Source organism: Ambystoma mexicanum, chromosome 1q (assembly GCF_040938575.1).
Source record: "Ambystoma mexicanum isolate Mex_15411 chromosome 1q, UKY_AmexF1_1, whole genome shotgun sequence".
Taxonomy (NCBI): domain Eukaryota; kingdom Metazoa; phylum Chordata; class Amphibia; order Caudata; family Ambystomatidae; genus Ambystoma; species Ambystoma mexicanum.
In genome coordinates, this window is record NC_090922.1 from 1,324,305,124 (window position 1) to 1,324,323,361 (window position 18,238).

Consider the following 18,238-nt stretch of genomic DNA (forward strand, 5'->3'; position numbering starts at 1 on the left):
GGGTTGAACTTGATCCCCAGGGCCACGAGGAGCCAGTGGAGAGATTTCTTTGCTGGAGAAATGCGGTCCTTAGGCTTGAGGCCAGGGATAAGTATTGCATTCCTGTTCTGGATTAGTTGAAGAGGGTAGAGGTAGAGTTAGGAAGATTGAGAAAGAGTGTGTTGCAGTAGTCCAGCCTGGAGAGAAGCAGAGCTCTTGAGACGGTGAGCTTCTGGGGAAGGTGTGAAAAGGTAGGATACCTCTGAGGAGGTACAGCTGGAAGTGTGCTTTCTTGTCAAGGTCTGTGATGTGTGTAGAGAAGGAGAGAGTGGAGTCAAAGATGACGCCATGCTTTTTTGCCTCACAGGAGGGTTAGGGGAGTGGACCCACAGAGTGAGGCCAGAGGGAGAGAGGAAACGTGGGAGCAGGGGACCCACTGAGAAGGATCTCTGTCTTAATGCATTAAGGCAGAGGTCATTAGAGGCACACCATCCCTGAATCACAGATAGACAGTCAAGAATGAGCGCAAAGGGAGAGAAGGCTGAGAGCAGCCTGAAAGAGAGCTGAGTGTCAACCATATAACACTGAACGTTAGAGGAGAAAGTAGAGATTAAGTGGGACAGGGAGGCCAGGTAGACATTGAAGAGCCAGGGTGAGAGGATAGATCCCTAGGGAACACTACATATGAAAAGAGAGGTGGTGGAGAGAAAGGACCCAAGTTGGACCTGGGATGTTCGGTCCAAGAGGAAGGAGGTCAGCCATGCCAGAGGCTGACCAATGATGCCAAGGTTCACACTGAGATGGTTGATCAGAGTGGCGTGATTGACCATGTCAAAGGATGGGGAGAGGTCAAGCTGGAAGAGGACAAAGTGACAGTTGGAGTCATGGTTGGAGAGCAGATATTGACAGGAGTTTCCTTAGAGAGGTTTCTGTGCCTTTGGCCGATCCGAAGCTATACTAATGACTATGGAGATAACCAGCAGATTCAGTGTGGAAGTTTGGCTGAGAGATGGCCAGTTTCTCAAGATGTTTGCACAGGAAATGAGTGATAGAGATCGGGCGATAGTTGGCTTTTTTCCAGAGGGTGTGCACAAGGAAGCTTGAAAAGAGAGAGGAAAAATCCAGGGGCAAAGGAATTATTGCATAAATCGGCCAAGGCTGGAGCGAGGGAAACACTGTTGTCCGTATTGGTTCTGGAGGAGCAGGAGGGCACCTGTTTGGATGAACATTTCATAGACCAGACTAAAGACCTCATCAGGTATTATGGGGCCAGAGGAGGCCTGAGAGAGGTAGAGGGAGAGAGATGAGGAGAGGAGGATAGCGTGTACAGGATGTCCAGATTTTTTGTGTGGAAATGATAGGCCAGGGCTGTGCAGAGGGCCTGGGAAGAAACAGGAGAGGTAGAGACTGCAGTCGGATTGGCCAACTACTTGCAGATTTGAAAATGCTTGGCCAGCTGTTATAGGCCACAGAGGTGCGGGCATGAATGATGACAACTTCTTGGAGAAGACGGTATTGCTTTTTGAGCAGGCGGCAGGCCATTTCGTCAAAGGATGAGCCAAAAACCCTCCACTTCTGCTCAACGCTCTGCACTTGAGTTTCAGAACGGCCAGATCAGAGTCAAACCAAGAATTGCACTTGGAGGCAGGCTTCAGATGGATCCTCATGACAGGGGCAAGGCTATCGAGAGCATTGGAGATAGAGAGATGGAGTTTGAAGAGGGCTGTTTCAGAGTGGGAGTCAGCCGCAGGGGTAGGAGAGGGAGAGAAAGTGGAGGCAAAAGTGGCATTTGACACCAGCATCATAGCTCAAATGATGGCGAAGGAAGGTGGAAATGCTGGGGTAGGTTTTGACAGGGGGAAAGACCGTTTCTGGAGAGAGGAAAGCAGAAAGTGATCAGTCCAGGAGAGTTGAGTAGTGAGAGGGTTAGAGAGGGGGATGACTGCGGAGATGAGAACATCCAAGATGTGTTCGGCTGAGTGTGTCGGAACAGAGGGATGGATAGAGAGGGAGAGAGGGTTGCTAAGGTTGCAGAAAAGCCCAAAGTTGTCAGAAGAGTCCACGTGGATGTTGAAATCCCAGAGGAGGAGAAGCTTAGAGGTGGAGGTGAGGAGAGAGGAAGAGAGATCAGCCCATTCAGAGAGGAAGAAGCTGACCTGTCCAAGTGGCCTGTAGTTGGAGGCCAGAGTCAGAAAGAGGCCAGGAGAGAGAGCCTACATACCAGGCATACAAAGGAGGAGTAAGCCTGAATGGGAGTGAGAGGTGGGGACCCACTCAGGAAAGAGCAGGGCCACTCCACCTCTGGGCTGATTGGTCCTGGGTTTCAAAAGGATCTTGTAAGCCTCAGGGAGAAGAGTGTCAAAACCTGTGACAGAGCCGGCCAAGAACCAAGACTCAGTGAGAGCGAGAACATCCATATCAAGGTCTTCAAGGAGGTGACAGATGTCAGAGGAGTGTTTGGCAGCAGAGTGACCATTGAGCTTAACTATGTGGACCAGGTTGCCACTATGTGGACCAGGTTGCCACTTTTGAAATACTTCGTGGGTGGGGAACAGGAGAGAGGTACAGCCAGTGGAAGAGACAGAGTGGCCCAAGAGAGGGCAGAGGTAGAAGGAAGGGGTCAATGGCCCTGGGAAGAGGAAGAGAAGGCAGGCACCAGGGAGGAGGCAGTGGAGGAGGAGGTGAGTGGCAGAGGAGCAGGAGCAGTAGAAAAGGAAGGTGTCAGAAGAGCCAGAGAGTTGGTAGGGGTAGCACTAGGTAGCAAAGGGCCCAGAGAGGAGGCAACAGGGTGAACCACAGAGGAGGCAACAGAGGTGGAAGGGAGTGGAAGAGAAGTCAGACAGGTAGAGGAGAAAGTAGGTTGAGGGGCCAGAGAGGGTAGATAGAGTAGCAGGAGAAGGGAGGAAGTTGATAAGACATGGGAGACACCTATACAGGAGGAGGAGGAGGTTGGGCTGAGTAACCTGGACCAAGATGGTCCCATTTTGATAGACATTAATTATGATTTTGGAGGACAGGAAGGAGGCCAAGAAGGCCTCCCATCTTGTACCACCATTAATGGGAGATGAAGAGAAAGGTGAAAGAACATCAACCAAATGTAGAATCCATAGTTCGGGAGAGGGAAGGACAAAGAGGATGTCGGTGAGAGTCTGTCTGGAGGAGGCACTAACGTGGGTGTCAGCGATGTGAAGGCCTGGATTAGAGACCAGGATGTCCTTCTTAAACGTGTTCCTTACATCCTTACAGGCTTTATGAGGAGGATATGATATGTGATAGAAAAGCAGTAAGAGTAGATGGGTGAGACAGAGAGCACCATAGAGTGGTGTAGCTAGAAAGGAGAATGAGAAGAAAGAGGGAGAAGAGAGAGCAGCAGAATCACATCACAGAGCTACACCACAGAGGATGCACCGGGTGGGGACACAGTGGGGGGGCGCAGAGGGAGGCACAGTAAGGAGTGCAACAGCAAAGCACAAGCACATGCACATGCACGTAGACTCAACAGTGGGAGCTAGCTTGCAGGTGAGCGGGAGATGAAGCAAACAACTGTGGGCAACAGAGAAGCACAAGCACACGACTTAAACTCAACAGCGGGAGCGAACATGCACGTGAAAGTGGAGAGTAGGCAGAAAACTTGGAGCAGCAGGGCCAGAGAGGGGAAGGGGCAAGTAAAGCAGCAATCAAGTGTAGCAAAAGTGGACACAGAGAAGAGCAGGCACCTGGAAGGGGGAGAAGACCTTGTGCGCACCAACAATAACCAACAGTGAACACACGGAAGTGGACCCTAGTAGGGGGTGGTTAGGTGGCACAAAAATATGCAGAAAGAGCATACAAACAACAATAACCAGCAGTAGACAAGCAAGGGGAGGAACCTATAGAGCGAAAGCAGAGAGGAAGTAACAGCACAGAAATAGCAACCTAGAGTGAGAAAACACAAGCTAGAGGGAGGAAACACAAAGAAACCCAACCTAGAGGGAGAAAATGCAAAGAAAAATAACCTAGAGGGAGGAACTGCAAAGGAACATCATCTTAGAGTGAGAAAACGCAAAGGAGCCCAACCTAGAGGGAGAAAATGGAAAGGAACCGCAACCCAGAGGGAGAAACCGCAAAGAAAAGATCAGGGAACATAAAGGGCCTCATTACAAGTATGGCGGTAAGGCAACAATGGCGCCGGTATCGCTACAGGCACCGTTGCTACCGTACCACCATCCTACGAGTTGTGCTCGCGTGTCTCACTCTGCCCGCAAGGTCCGACCTGGCGGGCAGTGCAGCATCCGCGATTACAACTCATGGATGCCCCTCATTCCCATTCAGCCCTATTGGGCCGAATGGGGATGGCGAGTCCCTTATTGCCGGCACCCGTGAATGGGCAATTACCGGGTCCGCCGACCACGGCATGACCCGGTAATTGCCTATTCGTGGGTGCCAGTAAAATCACGGGTCTGGCGGCAGGCGTGCCTTCGTTACAGGCATGGCTACCGCCAGATCCGTAATGAGGCCCAGAGTGTGGCAATCGTAAGAGAGAAGGCCCATTTGGTGCATGAATATAGTTTATGTGGAAACAAGCGTTAAGAGGTAGTATGCGCAAGGGAAAAGGAGTTTAGGAGAGAGCAGCAGCGGCTTATCCCTCTGCCTGCACCTTTCTTACTGTACGGTCGCTGATAGTTGACGGCTGTGCAGCTGTCACACACATGGGTGAATTGGCGCTTGGAGAACCATTGGAGTACCCGTCTCAATTGATTATTCCACTATCAATTATTACACTTTCTCTTTTCTCCCCTTGTGCTGCGGCACGGCACGTTCGTCCAGCTCTTTTTTTCTCTCGCTGGAGATTCTTACTGTTCTGCTGGTCCTCACAGCCCTGTGTTTTGTGTTCCTTTATGCGGCCACCTCGGCTGCTCAGACCTGCTCTTCCTCTCTCATCCTCAAACTCTGGTGGTTCTCCGGATTTGAGGCCTTTCGCCCTGTGGGGAGTCCATAGTAGACTCACCTGTGAATACAACTTCCTAGGACCCTTCGGCATTCATCATCCAGCCTGGAATCGCTCTGGAACTCTTCTTGGAACTTCATTTACATGGGGTTTTTTATGCCTAAGGATGCTTTTCCCATATTCAGGATATCCCGGAAGCGAGGTCACAGACCCGCTAGTATTACCTCAGGTCATTGTGGCTTCCTTTCAAGGTAGACCATTCCTACATAAAAAAAGGAAAGACTACAGAATAAGAGGAGAGAAGTTGCCTACACCAAGTCTCTCCAGTTCAGGTGAGGAGGAGGAGTGATCCTTTAAAACAGACTCTGAACAATCTGAGTTTGACAGAGGTTATTCTGGGGATCTCGTGGCTTCGCAGACATAATCCCACCATTGGCTGAACTCACAATCTGCAGGGATTTCACTCAGTCTATTGCAAGCAACATTGCCTGCAGGGAGCCGGTTATCAGACGGTCAAGGCAGTGTCCGTCACTGAACCAGTGGGGATACATTGTCTGCCAGCCAACCTTAAGGAATTCCAGAGAGTCTTTGTAGACAAGATTCCACAAGAACTGCCTCTGCACCGTCCTGAAGACTGCGCCATAGAGTTGGTTCCTGATGCCTTGGTTCCCTTTGGGCGAATGTATTCCCTCTCGCTTAATGAAAAGAAGGCGTTACGCAAATATCTAGATGCCAATCTCATCAAAACCCAAATACATCCATCTTGCTCCCCGGCTATTCCTTCACTCTTCTTTTTCCCCAAGAGGGATTCAAAAGAGCCAAGGCTGAGCATTGACTTTCGGGTTTAAACTGGGTCACCATAAGAGACCGCTACCCCATGCCACTCATCCCTGACATCTTGGAAGCAGTTCAGGGGACGGTCGTATTTTCCAAACTGGATCTCAGGAGTACATATAATTTCTCTCCTTCGGATCTGTGAGGGAAATAAGTAGAAGACATTGTTTTGGACCCCGTTTGGGTATTTTGAGTATAGGGTAATGCCATTGTGCTTGGTGAATGCTCTAGCTATCTTCCAGCGGTTCATGGAACGGCTCTTCTGAGATATCCTATTTCATTTCACCATTGTATATCTGGACAATATCCTGGTCTTCTCCACCAACCCACAGGAACATGATGCCCACTTGAAAGAAGTGCTTTCCATGCTGCAGACCAACAAGCTACTGGTTAAACCCGAGAAGTGTTTGTTTATGTTCTCCACAGTCCTGTACCTGGGCTTCATTTTACCTAGTCAAGGTGTCAAAATGAATCCCAAGAAGGTCTCCACTATCCTTGTCAGACCAACCCGACGTCTGTAAAAGAAGTCCAAAGGTTCTTGGGTTTAGCCAACTTCTACCGCAAATTTATCCCTGATTTCTCTAATATGGTGTTACCAATAACCAGTCTATTAAAGAAGACTGCCTCACCGTTCCAATGGACAGAAGCTGCAGGAACCGGTTTAGTTCAACTGAAGGTACTGTTCTGTTCTGAACCCATTCAGCGCCAACCTGACCAGACAAGACCAATCATCGTTGAAGCCGATGCGTCCTCTGTAGCCTTAGGAGCAGTACTGCTTCAAGAACATGAGGGAGTGGAGCACCCGGTAGCATATCTCTCAAAGACCATTTCCTGCAGCCCACATAACTACTCTGTTATCGAGAAAGAACTACTGGCCATGAAGCTGGCCTGTGAGGAGTGGCGGCATCTGCTTCAACAAGGTTGTCACTGTAACGCTCACCTGATTCCCGTAGAGGCGCCGGTCTTGACTGGGCGTATACCGTATCTTCAAAGGTGATGTGTAACACATGGCTGGCTCTTTGGGCTGGACCTCTGTGCACTGTATGTCTGACTCGAAGGGTAAGATATCTGCAGATAGAAAATATGGGATTAAGGAACTGGGTTATTGAATGTCTCTCTCTTCTTCCCTTTCTCTTCTCCTGTAGAACCCCAAAGGTTAACGCTCTCACCTTAGATAAGTGAACGCTGTGCTCTCCATCTGCCTCGGGGCAGGGTGCTGTAACCAGTTTCTTCACTGGATAAGGGGAGCAGGCCTCTTGACTTCAGAGGACTGCTGTCCATCGTTTACTGCACGAACGGTAAGTTTCGAGTAATTCTAATGTCTTTAAAGTCTTTAGTAATGATGTTTCTTGTTTTGCAGGGTTCCGGCGATGGCGGATGACGGGCTGAAGTGAGTTGAAGATGGAGCCCGTGTGATGAATAGAAGCGCCTGGAAGCACGTAAGTAAGCGCTTGTTGCCTGCTTCACGATGCGCTCTAACTGTCTTTTTATTTTGCAGGTACAAGTTCGGAGCGGCTGCAGTGTGCCGGAATACCCACTGGGTTAGATGTGGAAAGGAGTAATGGCACGTGAGTATTAAAGTTCCCCAATGTCTTTAAACGCACCTTGTTTTGTCTTTCAGATGCGGGATGCAGCGCCGAAGGCCTCCGGAGCGTGCGAAGAGTTGGTAAGCTTTTGTCTTTCAGATGCCGGAATGCAGTGTGAAGACCTCCGGAGCGCACGAAGAGTAGGTAAGACTTTGTCTTTCAGATGCCGGAATGCAGCGCGAGGCGTTGGTGACAGCCGATGGACCAGGTAAGTGAAGAGCTGTCACTGAAGACCGTAATGCTAACCTGTTCTTTCTTGTCTTTATAGGTGTTGCTGAAGACTGGATTCAGGATGGTAAGCCTTTTTCCTTAGGCCCAGGATCAGATGCAGAAGACACGATGAGCGTTCTGCTGCAGAGGATGCAGAATAACGCAAAGCAAGATTCATCCATCGGGTGTGGTTTAAATAGCCTCCTGTAGTGCTTAGGTGTCTCCTTCCACAGCCACGCCTAGGTAAGAAAAGAGTTCCTGCTTTCCAGAAGAGTTCCAGTGTTCTGAATCTAGGGAGTGGCTCCTGCCCCACCCAACAGGAAAAGTAGTTCCAAACAGAAGAGGATCAGAGGCTCAACTGGCAGGCAAGTAAGCAGCATGGTCTGCTGCAGGTAAGTCCACCCAAGCATTATGAGCCCGGCGCTTCCAGCGCTGGGACTGGGCATATTTATGAGCCTGGTGCCACTGGCGCCAGGACTGGGTCCAAAAGGTCCCAATTGGGACTGGTTGGCACTCGGAACCTGGGTTATGGATCTGCTTCCAAGGGAGTTGGGAAAACCCTGACCTTTTGGAAGCAGAGATCATGACAGTACCCCCCCTCAAGGCCCCTCCCAAACCGGGCTTCTCCGGGGGTTTTGGCTTGTCAGGAAATGTTCGGTGAAATCTTTTGATTAGGCGAGGAGCGTGGACATATTCAGGAGGTTCCCAGGATCTCTCTTGGGGGCCGTAGCCTTTCCAGTCAATTAGGTAGAATAGTTTAGATTTGGAGATCTTGGAGTCCAGAGTGCTTTTGACTTCAAACTCGAGTTCTCCATCAACTAGGATAGGTTTTGGAGATTTAGTTAGTCGGGTTTGAGGTTGCACGGGTTTTAATAGAGAGACGTGGAAGACCGGATGTATCTTCATGTGTGGGGGCAAGTCCAACTTGACCGCTACTGGGTTTACTATGGTAGTGATGGAATAGGGACCAAGGTATCTTGGGTTGAATGTGCGTGGCCCTTTTAGAGGTAGATATTTGGTGGATATCCAGACTTGATCCCCTACTTGATATTGAGGGGCTTCCTTCCGATGTTGATCTGCTCCTTTCTTGTATTGTTCTTTAGCCCTTTGAAGGTGAGAAACAGCTTCCTTAAAGGCTTGGGTGATTGTAGAATGCAGGTAGTCTACTGCTGGTGTTTCAAGATCTTGGAGGGGATCCAACTCCGAGGTTCGAGGGTGACTGCCGTACAAAAGAAAAAACGGGGTTTTCCCAGTTCCCGAATGGACAGAGTTATTGTAGGCATATTCGGCTATCCAAAGGATGTCTTTCCAAGTTTTTTCAGTTTGTTGCAGCATGCAGCGTAAATACTGTTCCAGAGTTTGATTGGTCCTCTCGGTTTGTCCGTCGGTCTGAGGGTGGTGACTGGTCGATAGTCTCACATCAATTTGAGCCGACCGACAGCAACTTCGCCGAAAATGAGAAATAAATTGACTACCTCCATCCGAAATTAGAACCGAAGGAAAACCGTGCAGTCGGACGATGTTTTCGAGAAATTCTCGGGCCAGAGTTGCTGCTGTTGGCAAGCCTTTGAGCGGAATGAAATGCGCCATCTTGGAGAATAAGTCCACGATTACTAGAATCGTATTGTATCCGGAGCATGGAGGTAGATCGGTGATGAAGTCCATAGAAAGCGTATGCCAAGGGCGAGGTGGGATGTCAATAGGGCGTAAGAGGCCTGCTGGTCTTTCCTTTTGACTCTTGTTTTGGGCGCATACTCCACAGGACATTATAAAGTCTCTGATATCTTTTTTCCAAGACGGCCACCAGAAGTAGCGCTTGATCTTTTCTGAGGTCTTGGCCATAACGGGATGTCCTCCCATTAAAGAATCGTGATAACAAGAGATTACTTTTTTCTGTAAATCTGTGCTGGGTAGGTATAATCATTCTTGGAAATACAATAAGTTGTCCTTTACTGCAAAGTCCTTTCCCTGCAGATGCCAATTCTGTATGTCTGCTGGAGTTACAAGTTGCCTGGCTTTATCCTTAACTTCCTCTATGGATTCTGTGGCGATTACACCCAGAATTCTTTGTTCGGGAATGATTGGTACAGGTTTAGGGTTGATCAAGTGTTCTTCCACTCCCATCCAAGAAAGGGCATCAGCTTTACCGTTCTTTGTACCAGGTCGATAGGTAATTATGAAGTCAAACTCGGCAAAGAATAATGCCCAACGGAGTTGTCTAGAGGATTGGGCTTTTGCGGTTTTCAAATATTGCAGGTTTCGGTGATCCGTAATCACAGTAACGGTGTGTCGGGCCCCCAGCAGATAATGCCGCCAAGCCTTAAAGGCAGACTTGATAGCCAGAAGTTCCTTGTCAGTAATCGTGTAATTGATTTCAGGAGGCGAGAATTTGCGGGACCAAAATGCCACGGGATGCAACTGATTGGTTACCGGGTCCTTTTGTGATAGAACTGCCCCCATGGCAAGGCTTGAAGCATCAGTTTCCACGATGTAGGGGAGTTTGGGGCGAGGGTGTTTTAAGATTGGTGCAGAGATAAATTTAGTCTTCAAATCCTGGAAAGCTTGTTCCGCCTCGGTAGACCATTCAAAACGTTTGTTTTTCTTTAACAAGGCAGTGATGGGCTGGACTATTCGAGAGAATTCGGGGATAAACCTGCGGTAAAAGTTAGCGAAGCCTAACATGCTTTGCACACCTTTTACGGAGGATGGTGATGGCCATTTGAGAACTGCATCGACCTTCTTTGAATCCATACGCACTCCGCCAGGTGATAATATGAATCCCAGGAATTCAACTTCAGTCACGTTGAAAACACATTTTTCCAACTTAGGGAAAAGTTTGTGTTGACGCAATCTTTCGAGGACCATTTTCACGTGTTTCCGATGTTCAGATTCCGATGAAGAATAAACAAGGATGTCGTCAATGTAAACAACAACACACACATCTATGAGCTCTCTGAGGACATCGTTCATAAAATATTGAAAGGCGGCCGGGTCATTGCAAAGTCCGAAGGGCATGACCTGATATTCAAATAGCCCATACTTGGTGCGGAAGGCCGTCTTCCATTCATCGCCCTCTTTTACTCGTACCAAGTGGTAAGCTCCTCTAAGATCCAGCTTTGTATATATGCATGCTTTTCTGACTTGGTCCAGGAGTTCAGGGATCAAAGGTAACGGATATCTATTCTTAACGGTGATCTGGTTCAGGGAGCGATAATCTATACAAGTTCTAAGGTCTCCTTCCTTTTTTGGAACGAAGAACAAAGCTGAAGAAGCAGGGGACTTGGAAGGACGAATAAACCCATTTGCCAGGTATTGATCCAGGTATTGTCGAAGGTGAAGGTTCTCAGGCTCGGTGAGGGCATAAATTCTACTACAAGGAGGAGTAGATCCAGGTATCAGGTCTATCTGGCAGTCATAAGACCTATGAGGAGGTAGAGAGTTAGCCTGATCCTTCCGGAAAACATCTTGGTATTCTAGGTATTCGGGAGGTAACTGGGGAGTCTCTGAAGAAATTGCTGCCAGTGCAACACCAGGTGGAGGTTGACAAGTAGAGACACATTCTGGAAACTGGACCGTTCTTGCTCGCCAATCGATCAGAGGATTGTGTTTCTCTAACCAAGGTATTCCTAGAATAATCTGAAACTGAGGGGCCTCGATCACATCGAACACAATCTTCTCATGGTGTCCATCTTGACTTACTAGCGTCACTTCTTGAGTGGTATGCGTTACTGGCCCGGAGGCTATCTCCGTACCATCCACCGTAGTAATGACGTCCTTTACAGCCTTGGGACAAAGAGTTAGATTCATCCTCAAAACCATTTCATGATCCACATAATTGCCGATGGCACCGCTGTCGACGTAAGCTTCAATTGCATGTAATCGATCCGGATTATCAGGGCTAATGAGGACCATAGGTATCACGAAATGCGAGGTCACGGAACTGGTTTTCACGCTCGGCAAGAGGACCTCTATTCTTGTCGGGCGAGGTCGTTTCCCTGCTCAGAGTTTGTAACTTTGGTAACTGCAGCTCCTACTGCCTTCTTGGCAGGTTTCACCGGACAGTCTCGAAGAAAGTGCCCTGAGTTTCCGCAATAGAGGCATAATTGCAACTGTTTTCTCCTTTCCCGCTCCTTTTGTGTTAGAGGACCTTTCAGACCCCCTATTTGCATGGGTTCCCCGGAGTCTACTCCTTTGGAAGGAGTTGGCGGTTTGGAAAATACTCGAGCATCAAACTTGGAACGATCGGCCTTCCTGTTCTGCAGTCTGTGATCTATGTGAACGACTAAGTCTATATAGTCCGAACAATCTTGTGGGGGATTCACTACTTGGGCTAACACATCTTTGAGCTCTCCACGTAGACCTCTATAAAACAGCGTAATCCTTTTGTCCTCAGGCCATTGAGTTTCCACTATCAGTCTGTTGAAAGACGCAATATAAGCCAAAAGGTCTTGATTACCTTGTCGCAGCGAAAGAAGCTCATTGTCCAAGGCCTGCCCCTGTGAATGTCTTGCGAACAGTTTTTCCATACTGAGCTGAAAAGCTTGAAAATCATGGAGGACCGGATCATCTTGATTTACTAGAGATATCGACCAGTCTGCCGCATTGCCACTAAGGTACGAAAGCACAAAAGCTACTTTAGCTTGATCAGTTGGAAAGGCTGCTGGCCGGCATAAGAAATGCAACCGGCACTGATTGATAAATACTGCAAACCTCTTTGGGTCTCCAGAAAATCGTTCGGGCGGAGCCAGAGGTACATTCCCAGGTAGGTTGATCTGCACTGGATTCATAGAGGATGTAGAAGGAAGATTTCCCCCAGATGCGGGTAACGGGGTCTGTCCGGCTTGTGACTGTAGCAATTGTCTAGCGAGATCATCTGTTCGCTCCTTGGAAATAATCAGTTCCCTTCTTAGAGCGTTCGTTTCCTGACGGGCTGCATGCACTTCTGCCCTTAGTTCCCCAAGTAACTGGGCTAGCTGGTCGGTATCCGAGGTTTCCATAGCGCCTGGACGGGAGTTTTGTGGTAGGCTTTGCGTTCTGTAACGCTCACCTGATTCCCGTAGAGGCGCCGGTCTTGACTGAGCGTATACCGTATCTTCAAAGGTGATGTGTAACACACGGCTGGCTCTTTGGGCTGGACCTCTGTGCACTGTATGTCTGCCTCGAAGGGAAAGATGTCTGCAGATAGAAAATATGGGATTAAGGAACTGGGTTATTGAATGTCTCTCTCTTCTTCCCTTTCTCTTCTCCTGTAGAACCCCAAAGGTTAACGCTCTCACCTTAGGTAAGTGAACGCTGTGCTCTCCATCTGCCTCGGGGCAGGGTGCTGTAACCAGTTTCTTCACTGGATAAGGGGAGCAGGCCTCTTGACTTCAGAGGACTGCTGTCCGTCGTTTACTGCACGAACGGTAAGTTTCGAGTAATTCTAATGTCTTTAAAGTCTTTAGTAATGATGTTTCTTGTTTTGCAGGGTTCCGGCGATGGCGAATGACGGGCTGAAGTGAGTTGAAGATGGAGCCCGTGTGATGAATAGAAGCGCCTGGAAGCACGTAAGTAAGCGCTTGTTGCCTGCTTCACGATGCGCTCTAACTGTCTTTTTATTTTGCAGGTACAAGTTCGGAGCGGCTGCAGGGTGCCAGAATACCCACTGGGTTAGATGTGGAAAGGAGTAATGGCACGTGAGTATTAAAGTTCCCCAATGTCTTCAAACGCACCTTGTTTTGTCTTTCAGATGCGGGATGCAGCGCCGAAGGCCTCCGGAGCGTGCGAAGAGTTGGTAAGCTTTTGTCTTTCAGATGCCGGAATGCAGTGTGAAGACCTCCGGAGCGCACGAAGAGTAGGTAAGCCTTTGTCTTTCAGATGCCGGAATGCAGCGCGAGGCGTTGGTGACAGCCGATGGACCAGGTAAGTGAAGAGCTGTCACTGAAGACCGTAATGCTAACCTGTTCTTTCTTGTCTTTATAGGTGTTGCTGAAGACTGGATTCAGAATGGTAAGCCTTTTTCCTTAGGCCCAGGATCAGATGCAGAAGACACGATGAGCGTTCTGCTGCAGAGGATGCAGAATAACGCAAAGCAAGATTCATCCATCGGGTGTGGTTTAAATAGCCTCCTGTAGTGCTTAGGTGTCTCCTTCCACAGCCACGCCTAGGTAAGAAAAGAGTTCCTGCTTTCCAGAAGAGTTCCAGTGTTCTGAATCTAGGGAGTGGCACCTGCCCCACCCAACAGGAAAAGTAGTTCCAAACAGAAGAGGATCAGAGGCTCAACTGGCAGGCAAGTAAGCAGCATGGTCTGCTGCAGGTAAGTCCACCCAAGCATTATGAGCCTGGCGCTTCCAGCGCTGGGACTGGGCATATTTATGAGCCTGGTGCCACTGGCACCAGGACTGGGTCCAAAAGGTCCCAATTGGGACTGGTTGGCACTCTGAACCTGGGTTATGGATCTGCTTCCAAGGGAGTTGGGAAAACCCTGACCTTTTGGAAGCAGAGATCATGACAGTCACCCATTTACCGTACGCACCGACAAACAAGAACCTAAGAGTGCTCCAACAAATGGAGTGAGTTAACTCTCATCAGGCTAGATGGGGACATTTTATTGCTCAATACGATTTTTACGATAACTTACCTGCCCGGGAGCCTAAAAACCCTGGTTGATGCCCTTTCATGCCGTCAAGCACAGGACGAATCCTCTAGCTCCCCTCCAGAATGTTTGTTTCTCCGGAACAGAATCGTATCTCAGGTCTCCTCTTACCTCCAGCAACTTAAGGAAGCCACCATTCTGAGTCCAGCTCTGAGTGTTACCGATCCCAAAGGCAAGCTCAATATGAAGACTGGACTAGTGTCTTTCAACCGCTGCCTTTTTGTGCCGGATACGACCCTACGCTGGTCGGTCATGACCTGGTGTCACGACAACCCCTTAGCTGGGCATCGAGGTAAGAAGTGTACCCTGGACCTCATGAAGAATTCATTCCTTTGGCTAGGCATGTCTACCGATGCCGAAGAGTATATTAGGGCATGTCTGGTCTGGGCCCGAAGTAAACATCAGACCCAAAAACCCAAAAGCCTTTTGGAACAGAGTCTGCCTCCTTCACGTCCCTGGAGTCACCTTTCTACGGACTTCATCGTTGGTCTCCCTCTCTTGAAGGGTTGTACCTGTATCATGGTCACTGTGGACTCATTTTCCTAGCTTTCTCCCGTCTGCCTGGCATCCCTTCAGCATCCGAAATAGCCTCTGTTTTCCCATCCCTCTTAGACAGGAAACCTCCTTCCTCACTTTCAAAGCCAGGATAAAAAATTGTCTGAGCAATAAGCCTCCTCACTAAGATGCCACCATTATGTTTATCTGACCAATGCCTATTTATGCGATTGTTCACTCTCACCTGATTATTTATACTATTGTACATTATCTCCTGCTGTCTGACCCACCTGTAACTAGGGCCCCACTCGCTGTCTCCACACTTGACTGTAATGTGCTTTTCTTCAACATTTATATAACTTCTAAGTTTCTCAAGCGCCCAGTTACCTCAGGGTTTGGTGCGTGAATAAATAATAACCAAATACAAATAAACAAATACAAATACAGAGACATATTCTGCCTCCATGGGTTGCCGGAGAAGATCGAATCCAACAGAGGTAGCCAACATATCTCAAAAGTCTGGACCACCCTATGCTCCAGACTAGGAGTAGACAGGGCACCATCATCTGGTTTTCATCCTCAGACTAATGGGCAAACTGAGAGCCTCAACAGCACTCTTGAACAGTACTTATGCTGTTTTACCAATAAACAGCAGGACAATTGGGTCTCTGCTACCTACTGCAGAATTAGCTTATAATAATGCTTTCCATTCCACCATCGGCATGAGCCCTTTTTTGTGTACTTACGGACAACATCCTCGTAGCATCTTACCTGTGACCATGCTGACTTCAAATATCCCATTGCTGGAGGAGTCCTTAGCTCTCATCACTGAGGCCCACAAAACTGCCAGACTCAGTCTTCAAGATAACCAAAAGACCTACAAGAGATAGGCCGACCAACTGTGATCAGAGGGTCCTGAATGGAACATTGGATCCCAAGTCTGGATATCCAGTAACTATCCTCCATGCTGGGTGTGTCCCTCCAAGTTGTCTCCTTGCTTCTTAGGACCTTACAAGATCCAGGCAAGGATTAACCCTGTTGCTTTCCATCTCAGTTTACCCAGGGGTCTACAATGCATCCATCCTGTGTTCCATTCATCCCTCTGCGCCCTGTGGTTACTGATGCTGAAGACCACCCCATTCCTCGCATCCATGCCAAACACACACAGTCAACCATAGAGTATGAGGTCACTCAGATTTGGGACTCCCCGTTTCGCGAAGGGAGGTTAGAGTAATAACCAAAGGAGGAATAACCATTTGCATATCAGCGTTTTTCCCATCCACAAGGGCCGAAATGCCAGGCAAACCTCCTTTGGACAAAACAGAAACCCCAGACACGTGTTTCAGCCTTGTTGCGCCTCATCAGTGAGGTGGAACTGTGTCTCTCTGAGCACATTGAGCAAGTAGTCCATGGGCCTCATTCCGAGATTGGTGGTAGTCATGGCGCTATTTACGCCATGACTGCCACCAATAACGGGTCCGGCACCGCTGTTGTGCAATGGGGACTTACCGTTGTAGTCCGACCCTGGTGGGACCGGTAAGTCCCCATTGCACAAACCATTCCCCATTCCCATTTGAGCCCCCTTAGGACTCAATGGGAATGGGAAGGGTGCTAATAACGGGCTCGCGACTTGCAAGCCTGTTATTAGCGCCCTGGTCCCTTAGCGGGACCCGTAAGGGACATGTGGTCGGACCACATGTTCCTTACGGTCCCTGCCGGGGGACCTTGGAATAGGGCGGTAGGGGATTTCTGGCACCGGTCTCCTTACCGGTGCCCGGTATCCCTTACCGCCCACCTTGTAATGACTCCCCATGGCTGGGTTCCACCAGAAAACTTGGGGTGACCACCTGCAAGTTCCTTGCAAAAATACAAAAAAGATATCAGGCGCCCCTCTCTAGAAAGAATATGACATGATAACCTGTTCTGTGTTTTTTTTCCCACTTTCAGAGTACGCGGCCATTGCTTTTTGATCACTGTACATTTCACAAAGGAGTAATATCCATTTGCATATCAGTCTTTGTCCCGTCCACAAGGGAAGTTCAGTGCCAAAATACCAGGCAACCTCCTTTGAACAAGAGTACCAACAGCAACCCTGGACACGTGTTTCAGCCTTGTTGGGCCTCATCAGTGAGATGGAGCTGCATCTCTCGGAACACAGTGAGCAAGGAGTCCACGTCTGGGTTCCCCAGGTAACTTAGGGTGACCAACTCTAAGTTCCTTGCAAAAATATGTAGCAGGCGCCCCTCTTAGAAAGAACATGACATGATAAACTGGTCTGTGTTTTTTTGCCACTCTGAGAGTCCGCAGCCATTGCTTTGTGCTCACTGTACTTTTCACAAAGGAAGAATATCCATTTGCATATCAGTCTGACTTGCTCCTTTGCATGTGGATCTAATTGTATATCCATATGAGCTTAATGTTGGCAGCCTAGGAGGGAGTCGCCTCTGTCAGTGACATACACTTTCCTCTAATTTGTCTTTCCTTTAATAGAATGTTGATTGGAACTAGACGCTTTCTGTCACCAGCATGGTAGCATGCAACTGAATTTGGGGAGGAGAGTTTGTGAAATCTTAGAGCTACCTATTTGGTCTCCAAGATAAGCCTACAGCAGCATCAACTAATGGCTGAGCAGGGCTCTTTCACTGGACAGAAAGATGAGTCTAAAAATCTTACTATCACACACATGGATCGTGGCCACCACCCCAGACACATTGAGGCTGTATTCGCCACTGGGCAGTTGGATGCTGAACTCTTGTGCACTTACATGAATGCCAGACCTTCTGTGTAGATGGATGCCCGCCTCCTGCATGCTCAAATATTTAAGGAAGCTGGAAACCGTAGCTACAAAGAGCTGAGATTCTAAGATGCTATTGGCATGTCCCATCGGACCCTGCTGCAGGTGAAAGGGCTGTACCCCAGCGTGCACTCGCCCCTTCAGGCTTTTGGGACTGAGCATCCTGTGGTGATTTCAGAGAAGGAAACAGCCTTGCTATGCAGCAAGACTGATATAATAACCTGGCAGCTTGTCTCTTGCAGTATGAACCTGTTTCCCATGGCAGGGTGAAGCACTACAGCCTTCTGGTGCTGGAACGTCAACCTGGCGTTATTAAGGCCCTGTAGACCATGCCAAGCACTGCCGCTCTGAGGCTCAACGCATGCAGCCCTCAGATCCCAACTTGAGGAAGTCCATGAATCTGACTCAATCTGAGCTCAATGGGTATCACCAGCAGGAGAAACAACCGTATGGGGGCATGTTCAAGAAGAGACCAATCGTAGGAAGCCAGAGATTGCATCAAGTGGGGAGGACAGTACCCTAGTAAAAAAGAAATCCACTTTTTGGATTGTTTTTGGATTGCTTCTGGCTTGTTTTCAAGCTGCAGATTTTTTTGGGATTTATTTTGGATTTTTTGGGGATTTTTCCAAGCAAGGATTTATTTGTCTTGGGTTGGAGGATTTATTTTGGATTTTTACTGACTTGTTTCTCAGTAGAAACAATCCACTAACACTAACTGGCAGGCACGCATTTTTACAGGATTTATTTTGGATTTTTACTGACTTGTTTCTCAGTTAAAA

At 48.5% G+C, this 18,238-nt stretch overlaps 1 pseudogene; it reads left to right on the top strand.

Annotated features, from left to right (window-relative positions):
* Positions 1–17,453: 17,453 nt before the first annotated feature.
* Positions 17,454–17,982, top strand: LOC138562023 (tetratricopeptide repeat protein 9C pseudogene; annotated as a pseudogene).
* The last annotated feature ends 256 nt before the right edge of the window (positions 17,983–18,238 follow it).